This window comes from Lygodium microphyllum, chromosome 9 (genome assembly GCF_053477565.2).
Source record: "Lygodium microphyllum isolate KBCC chromosome 9, Lygodium_microphyllum_v1.1.10, whole genome shotgun sequence".
NCBI lineage: Eukaryota > Viridiplantae > Streptophyta > Polypodiopsida > Schizaeales > Lygodiaceae > Lygodium > Lygodium microphyllum.
Window position 1 is genome coordinate 13,889,419 of NC_141143.1, and position 8,653 is coordinate 13,898,071.

Below are 8,653 nucleotides of genomic sequence, written 5' to 3' on the forward strand. Positions count from 1 at the left end.
TTTTGAAACCCTTGTTTCCTGAGAGAGAGAGAGAGTGAGAGAGAGCTTCATAGCATGGAGTTGATTCAATCTCATCGTCGATGAGTTCATTGCCCACTACAGGTATTCCCACACCTTCTCATGCATGTGTAGTTAGGATATGGAGATACTCGAGCAGTGCGAAGGCTTCGATCGCTCGGCGCGGTGAATTTTGTGTCAGCTCGGCAAAAATACGTCGTGCTCGGCCCGTTTGAGTGAGCAATTCTAGGCCAAGTCCCAGAATCGGCCCTCAGCCCACCCTGTATTCGGCCACTCAGCCCACTAGACTTGGACACTCATCACCGCTTAGCCCATCCGAGTCAACCATTCGGACATACTTGATATTCAGCCCTCGACCCTAACGACTCGACCCGACCCCACTCGAACAAGTTGATATTCGGCCAATCTTACTCGAACGCTTAAAAATTTGGATCTTGGCCCTGTCCACTCGGCCTTGCACCAGTGGATTTAGCCCATTACTGTTTGACCACTTGATCATGGGCTCACCTGATTTGGCCCTCGGACAATTGCATTCGGATTGTCCGGATTTGACAGTCGGACCAGTTGCATTCGGCCCTCGGCCATTTGGACGGGCCGAATCGAGAAATTTGGCCCCCGCAATTCGGACCTGCTAGGTTGAGTCTGATTTTAATAAAATTTTGAACATTGGACTAGAGCACCTAGGTATCGGTTTTCTTGACATTTGAAGACCATACAGACACTAGAGAAGCCCTTGTGACACAAGGAATAAGGGGATCATCGAGACTCGAGTATAGAGGCAACACTTGCCGACCATCTAGCAATTCTGCGTGATAGCATCATAGAATGGAGTCTAAGAGCACTACCGAGTCATGATTGGGTGGGAAGACTAGCAGCAATGAACCCTACAAATCAGCAGGGATGGCAAAAAATTGGGTATACAAGCCTATCAAGCTAAACCCATGATAAGAGTGATAGAGTCGTTTAGGCACTTGTCTTCTCACTCACTCTGAATTCCAGCCCACAAAGCACGATGGAGAAAAGCTAAAAGTCTGATTTCACATAGTGCACAGAAAAGAGCACACACATGCACACATGCACAAAGTGAGGGTAAAATGAGGATTGGTTGTAAGTAATATGGAACACACCCAGACTTAAACACTCGAAGGACCCCACCAGTAAGAGAAAATCCAAGGACATAGAAGGGAGATTGAGTCCCCAAAGAGTAGGACCAAGCGAAGGACACAGCCTGAAATTTGAACGCAACAACGGCATGCAATATCGCGGAAGTGGATCTACCCGGCCTTATCAACTTGATTGACAACTTGGCAGAACAGGAGGTCCTAGACATGAAAGGAGGTAGCTCATGCCGTAGAAGCGATGAGGAACTTAATCTAGGAGACTTTCATGAGGTTGTGCAATAGTTAGTGAACCAATACGACGCTCAAACCCGACTAGAACACCACGGTAGATTGGTAGATGACATCATAGTAGACCTAGAGGAGGAGAGAAAGCTGGCTCATAGGGCTCTGCAAGGCCTAGTCACGTACAACCAGGACCAACAAACTAGGAACTTAACCAACGTTTAGAAATGTGAGAGATCCAAAGAGTGCTAGCCCTAGTAGACAGGAATTGATTAGAGAGTGAAAGAGCGCTAGAGGAAGTTCTCACACTGAGCGAGCTCCTCTGACAAAGCGGTTGCTAGATAACACGATCGCAGAACTAAGCACTGTAGCATTGGCAACATCGCTACTAACAGGGTTAGGAGTCAACCAAGGCCCTAAGAGACAATAAAAAATCCCTATGGTAGTTAAATAACTGGACAAATACAAAGCTACTGATGACCCATACAACGTCGTGGAACAGTTGGAGTAAGTCTGCGAGACCAATGGCCTCACTGATCCTACTCAGCGCTCCCAAGCCTTCGGACTATGCTTAGGCGACAAGGGTCAGACCTAGTACACGAGTCTAGACGCTACAGAGCATACCGATTTCAATGGATTGAAAAATTTCTTCATTAAGAGATTTCTGAACCTGGATACTCTGATAACCTGCTAGTGCAACTTATGAACATCAAGCATAAAGAGAATAGGATATTCGAGATTACGTGACCCACGTGAGGAGCCTCTTTAAGAGAATCCCCATGGGCGAGAGACCAACCGAAAGGGTGGTATCCACTGTCTTCGCCAATGGAATACGAAGCAAGGAGCTCTACAAAGCCTTGGTCGACAACTCAAGCTTGCAGTGAAATGCATTGGCAAGGGTCTTTGAAGAAGCTATTAGACTGGATGACCAGCTCAAGGAAAGAAGCTCCAAAGGCTCAAATCAAGGAGAGTCCAATGCCAAGAGCTCTAAGAGAGCCTTAGCACCGAGTGAGAGAGTAGACTCAAGCACTCAGGACAAAGGGAAGGGCAGTGAGTCAGGACAAGAGCTAGTTGAGATTAGGATGGACATAGCCAAACTATAGGAGATGATGAAACAACCAATGGGCCCACATATCCAATGTGTGTACTCTGGCGGTGGAAAACACTTGCCAGCTGAGTGCCAAGACCCTAGGTCATGACCTTGTGCTAATTGCGGTAGGTTTGGCCATGACACGTTGCATTGTCGATTACCTTCGAGGCTCCTGTACCCGTAGCCTTATGGTCAACCCCACCTTGCGAATAGGCCACTGAAATTCTTTGGAAGGGGATCCCCATTAGCTCTTCCAGCATCGAATGCCGCTAAACTAACCAACCCTAGGATGGAAATAAATCCTATGAGTATCCATAGATTGCCCGGACCCTACGTGACCCATCGACCAAGTGATACTCCAATCCATTATGTGGATGAGCCAAGCAACGATGAGCCGTATGTAAGCCCATACGTGTCATACGATGAGGAAGGCAATGCTATTCGCATGGACTATAGACCGTTGAGATATCGAGCTCCACTCGTGATATGCCAGGGTGACCGTTGTGCATTTATGTCATCGACTTGTCAGTTCGCAGATGCGGTTGGTACACCGCCCATGAATAATAGCTAGATGATAGCTATCCTTATCTACTCTAGTTCGTGGCTCAGTTAGTATGCCACCTTAGTTAGTTGAGTTTGGTTTGAGACCCATATATAGGGTTCTTCTATTTCTATGTACTAGATTTCTTTTGGCTTGTACAACTAAGAAGAGGAAAACTGTTTTCAGCCTCCACCTTTGTGTGTATTCCCCCATTGTGCAAGCAAGAAAGCTACAAGTGAGACTCCTTCCTTCTCTTCCACAATCTTGACATGGTATCAGAGCCTTGTTCGTGGTAAGGAGCTCAAGAAAGCAAACCAAGTTCGCGGTGTTCTGGTAAGAGGACCAGTGTTGCTTCCATTTTTCTGTTTTGGGAGCAAGTCTCTGCAGGTAGCACAGCCGGAAAGTGCAAGAGTGCATTGTCTCAGATTGAGACGCCCTTCGCGGTGTAGCAAGAGGGCAGTATATGCTGTGGGATAGGGCTTTAGCCCTAGGTTGCTCTGTTTTTTTGATTTGAGGCCATTTTGGGGCTTGTTTTGGAGGCGGAAGTTTTCTACACACACTCAGAAAAAGGCCCTGTTTTATGCTGTGCGACCACTGTTCTACAGGTCAGTGAAAAGTTACTGTAGAAATTGCATCGTATGCCTGTGCGTAGAGACATTGGGAGTTACAGAATCATCCTTGTTGCCTGTTGATGCAAAATCTTCATTAGGAAGTGACTGTGTGGTCAAATACCACTTTCATCAATTTTGCAGATTTGCCCTTGTGAGACTGAAGCTGTGTTCTTTGCAGTGACAGAATTTTTTGTAGTGTTCTGTAATGGCGTCTGATTCTCTTTCACAGATTGTCACTGAAAAGCTTGACAAGAATAACTTCCAAGCATGGAAGTTTAGAATGACGAATTTCCTTATGGGAAAAGGATATTGGGAATTCGTTGCAGGAAATAAAGAAGAACCAGTTCTTCCTGATGTTTCCAATCAACAGCAAATGCAGGCATTTAAAGCATGGCATGAGAGAGCCATGAAAGTTATGTACTGGCTGTCTATCAGCATTTCAGACTCTATGATTGTGCATATTCAAGATGCAAGTATGCCAAAGGAGGCATGGGATACTTTGTCAAAAATGTATAGCACAAATACGCAAGCCAGGAAAATGCAGATCAAGTAAGAGTTGCACAATGTGCAAAGAGAAAGTATGAGTATCAATGACTATCACATGAAGGTGAAAAAGATTGCAGATGCACTTGCTTCCATTGGGTCGCCAGTGGAAGATGATGATTTAGTTTCTGTGACCTTGAATGGTCTAGGAAAGGATTATGCACAGTTCCGAACATCCATTTCCGTCCGTGAAAGATTTCCTGATTTTGAGGAGTTGATTGCTCTTCCAAATTCTGAGGAGCAGAGAAATGGTGGTGCATCTTCTTCAGGAGGAACTTCAAAAGAAGCTGTCTTCTACTCAAATGCTGGAAGAGGTAGAGGCAGAGGTAGAGGAGGCCGTGGGTAGAAATCAGAATATGCAGCAAACTCAAGAAAACCAGTCCTATGGAGGAGGACGTGGTAACTCTAGAGGCAGGGAGAGCCAAAGAGGTCGTGGTGGGGATGGCAAAGAGGCCAAAATACAAACAACAATGTTGAATACTACTACTGTGGTAAAATGGGTCATATGGCTAAAGATTGCTATAAAAAGCAGAATGACATCATGAATGGAAAATTGCAACAAGGAAATTATGCATCTTCTAGTAGACAGGGTCATGATAGAAATGAGCATTTGTTTATGGTGCAGCACATGACCAATCTTGTGACAAGTGCAGAAGAAAGAAATGATGTGTGGTATGTTAACTCAGGTGCATCAAACCTCATGACAGGTCATGCAGAATGGATGCAGGATGCAAGGAAAATGGAAAAACCAGGATTTGTGGAGACTGGTGATGATACTGCACATCTTATTGTGCAGATTGGAAAAATTCATTTGTCTATGCAGGATGGGAAAAAGAAATACATGTCGGATGTATTTCATGTCCCGAATATCACCAAGAACTTGGTTTCTGTTGGTGAAATGGTTGAGCAGGGCTTGCAGGTCAGATTTAATTCTCATGGATACTTTGTTGAGGATATGAAAAATAAAGGTCACTTGATAGCAAAAGGAAAGAAGAAGGGCAGAATGTTTATGTTGGATACTGACATGCCTGAATTGGGTGTAGCAATGTTTGCACATGGGACCGATGTAGTTGCAAATATTGATATATGGTATAAACGCATTGGTCATATTAATGTACAACGACTTAACTCAATGCAAGCCCAAAATATTGTTGGAGGATTGCCTAAATTCAAGGTTGCAGAAATGCATAAGGTATGTGAAGCCTGTCAATTTGGAAAATAGGCAAGGAAACCATTTTCTAGACATGTTCAAGAGAGTAAGAAGCCATTGGAATTAATCCACTCTGATGTGTAGAATACTAAAGCTGCATCTCTTGGAGGCTCATTATTTTGTCACTTTTATTGATGACTATAGCAGAAAAGTTTGGATGTATTTTATGAAAAAGAAAAATGAAGTTTTTGGGCATTTCAAAACTCTTAAAGCTATGGTTGAAAAAGAAACATGCCTGCAAATAAAATTTCTAAGGTCAGATGGAGGGGGAGAGTACCTCTCAAATGAGTTTGAAAGGTTATTGCAGGAGCATGGTATAAAGCAGCAATATTCATGTAGTCATGCCCCACAACAAAATGGAATTGCAAAAAGAAAAAACAGGCATATTGGAGAGGTATCTCGTGCCATGCTCAATGAAAAAGACCTGCCAGATTTTTACTGGGCTGAGGCAGTTGCTACAGCAGTCTACATAATGAACAGGACTCCCACTGCAGCAATACATGGCATGACTCCATAGGAGAGGTATATTGGTAGGAAATCAGATATTTCTCATTTGAAAATTTTTGGTTGCATTGCCTATGTTCATGTGCCAGATGAGTTGAGATCCAAGTTGTATCTAAAAGCTGAGAAGTGCATCTTTATTGGTTACTCTCTGCAGCAAAAAGGGTATAGATGCTATAACCCTTCTACTCGTAAGTTTACAGTGAGCAGAGATGTTGTTTTTGATGAGATGAGTAGCTGGTATAAACCATTAAATGTGATTGATAATGTAGATGCACAAAATGGTAATGCTGCACAGAATTCACAGCAGCAGTCACAAGATATTAGTGGACCAAGAGTGTCCTCTAGCAGTGGTTCACATTCTTCGCCATGGACAGCCAAATTGAGATCAGGAGAATCTTCTCAAAGAAATGCAGATAGTGGTATGAAGGTATCACAAAAAGGAAAAGAGAAGGTAGATCAGCCCATGTTTGATGTGAATGCATGTCACTCTTATGTGGATGGTGAATCTAGTGGCTCAGAACAAAGCATTGATGATGAGTTGGATATTCCTTCTATTGGTACACCTGGAGTAAGGAAGATCAGGGATGTTTTGAGAGCACCTGGGAGTGAACCTACTTTGCGCAAGTCTACCAGAGCTAGGTATCCTGTGGATAGGCTGAAATATGATGGATTTACAGCCATTCACTATGCCTATATGGTCAAAGTGATACCAGGAACCAGAACCCACTTCTTTTGAGCAAGCCATGGGAAAAGAAAAATGGGAGAAAGCCATGGATGAAGAAATGGATGCCTTGGAAGCAAATGCTGCATGGGAATTGGTACCTTTGGCTAAAGGTAAGAATGCAATTGGCTGTAAGTGGGTTTATAAGGTGAAGCACAATGCAGATGGTTCTGTGAACAGATACAAGGCAAGATTAGTAGTCAAGGGGTATGCACAAACATATGGCATTGACTATGAATAAACATTCAGTCCAGTTGCAAGGATAGCAACCGTGAGAGCAGTCATTGCTATGGCTGCATCAAAGGGATGGTCTTTACATCATATGGATGTAAAGAATGCCTTCTTGCATGGTGATTTACAAGAAGAGGTCTATATGGAGCAGCCACCAGGTTATGTGCATGTTGTTCATCCTGAGTTTGTTTGCAGGTTGAAGAAAGCCTTGTATGGCTTGAAGCAAGCACCTAGAGCATGGTCTGACAAGATAGGACAGTATCTTGTCACTATTGGCTTTCAGATTTTCAAGGCAGATTTCTCACTTTATGTGAGAAAAACAGAGAAAGGTATTATGCTGCTTATCATTTATGTTGATGATTTGATTATCACAGGTGATAGTGATGAAGATATCCTTTATGTGAAAATGCTATTGAAGTAGAAGTTTGAGATGAAGGATTTGGGAGAGCTACGTTATTTCTTGGGCATTGAGGTGATTAGATCACCAAGTGGGATATGGCTCTTGCAGAGGCAGTATGGATTGGACATGCTGTCCAAATATGGGATGACAGGCTGTAAGCCTATTTCAGTTCCTTTGGAGTAGAATGTGAAGTTGAGTGTAGATGCAGGTGAGCTTCTCGAAGACCCTACTATGTACAGACGCATAGTAGGAAGTTTGATTTATATGACTATTACTAGGCCAGATTTGAGCTATGCTGTTGGATTGGTAAGTCAGTTTATGCAAGCTCCAAGGAAACCGCATTTGGATGCGGCTAGACGCATACTCAGGTATGTGAAGTCCACATTGCAGTATGGACTATTTTATGAGACTGGGGTTCAGATACAGTTGCATGGATACACTGATGCTGATTGGGCTGGTAGTATTTCTGATAGACGATCTACCAGTTGGATATGTGTTCTCTTCTGGGAGTGCTGCAGTCACTTGGAGCAGCAAGAAACAACCTACAGTTGCCTTGTCGAGCATAGAGGCTGAGTACAGGGGTGCAACAATGGCTGCATGTGAAGTAGCTTGGTTGCATAAGCTACTTTATGATATGCATCAGTCTTCAGATGGGCCAGTTGTCATTTATTGTGACAACATGAGTAGTATACACTTGGCAAATAACCTAGTCTATCATGCTAAAACAAAGGACATTGAGGTGCATTATCACTATGTGCGGAAGAGGGTTTTACTAGGTCTTATTGATCTAGTTTATGTCAGCACAGAGGATCAGGTAGCTGACATATTCACGAAGGCATTGGGCGTAGAGAAGCTACGCATGTTCAGAGACCTGCTTGGTGTGCAGGAATTGGGATTGAGCTCAAGGGGGAGTGTTGAGATATCGAGATCCACTCGTGATATGCCAGGGTGACCGTTGTGCATTTATGCCACCGACTTGTCAGTTCGCAGATGCGGTTGGTATACCGCCCATGAATAATAGCTAGATGACAGCTATCCTTATCTGCTCTAGTTCGTGGCTCAGTTAGTATGCCACCTTAGTTAGTTGAGTTTGGTTTGAGACCCATATATAGGGTTCTTCTATTTCTATGTACAAGAGTTCTTTTGGCTTATACAACTAAGAAGAGGAAAACAGTTTTCAGCCTCCACCTTTGTGTGTATTCCCCCATTGTGCAAGCAAGAAAGCTACAAGTGAGACTCCTTCCTTCTCTCCCACAATCTTGACATAGACCAGTACCGGTGATGGCGTTTGGACAAGGGAGAGGCAAGGGCCTAGGAGGGCAAGCCTAAGAGCAAATCATGTGTTAGACTTGTAGTTACCCAAGACATATTTCTTCGCACTGCCTTGAGAGGGAGTAGGCAAACAAAGATAAGGGTGACCTGAGATGGATTGAGTGTGGAA